Source organism: Pinus tabuliformis, chromosome 7 (genome assembly GCF_031772625.1).
Source record: "Pinus tabuliformis cultivar Carrire ecotype Pingquan chromosome 7, CPIR1, whole genome shotgun sequence".
Lineage (NCBI taxonomy): Eukaryota > Viridiplantae > Streptophyta > Pinopsida > Pinales > Pinaceae > Pinus > Pinus tabuliformis.
In genome coordinates, this window is record NC_142293.1 from 1,426,839,885 (window position 1) to 1,426,842,206 (window position 2,322).

The 2,322-nt window shown below is 35.4% G+C and overlaps 1 pseudogene; it reads right to left on the reverse strand.

Moving 5' to 3' along the window:
- Positions 1-229: 229 nt before the first annotated feature.
- LOC149253033 (ABC transporter I family member 17 pseudogene) lies at positions 230-1,902 on the reverse strand (annotated as a pseudogene).
- Between the last annotated feature and the right edge of the window lie 420 nt (positions 1,903-2,322).

Sequence of the window (2,322 nt, forward strand, 5' to 3'; positions counted from 1 at the left end):
AACCAGAGGGAGAGGGTCTCTCAAACCACTAATGGTTTTGTTGTTGAGATTACTTGTCCTTTTGCTCCAAGAACTATGGTTTTCATTGTTGGGACCTGCATATCCTTCCGCTTATATTTCAAATGTTATTGTATATATATTCACAAGGTCAAAAAACTCCGAAACACTATCGGTGTGCCCTTTACACTTTTGGTGCAAATGATAGTTTAGTTAAATTTGTTTTTAATATTTAATATTTAAATGAAGAACTCAATTTGAGGAACGTGCGATCCATGGGATGGTTGGCATTGGAGAATTGATTAGATTCAAAGTGCCCACAATTTTCCCGTCCACCAATAAAAAGACGACGTTTGTGATTTTCTGAATCTATTTAACGCTGTGGGAGACCATGATAATGGTCATTCCCTTCCCTATTTTCAGCTTCCCGATCGACTCCTTAATGTGCTGAGTGGAGATGGGATCCAGAGCACTCGTCAGCTCATCCAACAACAATACCTGATTACATTTAAAACACAACAAAAAGATTTAAAATCCCCTCCATTAAAGAAATTTGAGGTAAAAAATGGACCTCAAAACAAAAATGTACAACAAAAATCAACTTTATAAGAGCTAATAGGATTCAGTATGATGATGTCAACCATGGGGGATGATTCACCATTTTTGGAGTAAAAAAGTAAAAAGATAAAAAAATTAAAAAAAAAAATAAACTACTTTTTCAGCTTGTATTTTCAACTTATCTCCCTACGATTACACTCAAATTTGAGAGGTAGCACTTGTTGGATGTAGAATTTAATTTTGATCCAAGGAGTACCCATGTTGCATACTTTTGATGGACCCTATCATACAAAAAATGCGAAATACATGAAAAATTGTGATTGTGATCACATTTTTCATGTATTTCACATTTTTTTTGTGGTAGGGTCCATTAAAAGTATGCAACATAGGTACTCCTTGGATTCATAATTATAATGTGCATCCAACGAGTGCTCTCGCTTAAAATTTGAGTAAAATTGTACGGAGATAAGTTGAAAATACAAGTCGAAAAAGTAGTTTTTTATGTTTTCCCTCCAAAACTCGATGAGGTAATCTAATCTTATTCTATTGTTTCCACTATTATTTTATAATTTTCCTTAGGAGGCCCATTTTAGACCTCAAAATTTTTCTAATTCTTCACCCTAGAAAACAAAACCAAAAGATTTCAGATCCCCTCCTTCACCCTAGAAAGGCAATTCCCCCAGATTCCGCACAATTGTAACCAAATTTAAAGAAAAGTAGACAGGCCTCAGGCTCATTTGCGAAAGTCCTAGCCAAGGCCATTCACTACGCCTGCCCGACAAATAGGCCGTTGATGTATTTGGAACTGAGGGAGGGATACAAGTCTTCCAATCCCAGATACTTGGTCACCTCCTCGTGAGACAATTTTTTACCACGTAGCACCGACCCATACCTTATGTTATCCCCCATGTTTCCTATGAATCAACGAAATGGGAATAAATTAATATGTATCATCTAGTAACAGAGTATCAATACTTTTTCTATGAATCAATAAAATACCTCTTTATTAGTCAACACATACAATTGTCACACTATTGTTCTCTGTTTAATGAAAATGAATTGTGTATGAATTGATTACCAACCATCAAAGAGCGTCATCATCTAGAAGAGCATGCCAATACATCACTGTAGAGCTAGCACATCGAGCTTGTTAATGTCGTGGTAGTACCAGAAGATGGAGTCGACAGGCGGTTCCCAAAGCATGTTCAACGCCCTCATGAATGTGGATTTGCCACTACCGTTGGGACCAATTACACCCACCATCGTCCCCTTCCATATCTCCACTAACACTCCCGACAGAAGGCTCCCCCCCTTCTCTGACTTTTTCTGCAAATTTCTCTCACACATTTAACATAGTTACCGATCAAACAAGAAAATGAACTAGTACCCGTTTTTTTGAGGTAGCAAAAAATCACCCTATTTTGAAAAGTGGTGATGCCAGAATACAGTTATTTTTTAGCATATTTTTGGCACTTTAAATTTTCTTACGTAGCGAGTATGAACATTTTTTTTTATGTTGGTGATTTTCATGTTGATTTTGAAAAGTGTTGATGCAACATCAACCCCTTTTTTTTAGAGGGTTGATTTTTGACACTTTAAATTTTCTAATGCCTTCTTCTTCCCATAAGATTTTTTTTTAAGTGTATTTTTTGTGTTTGTGTGTTCATTTTTCTTTTCAATTTTGTTTGTAATGAAATCTTCATTTTTTCGCATAGTTAAAAAAAATGGTCAATATTTTAAAGTTACTATTTTCTATATGTTTATGTA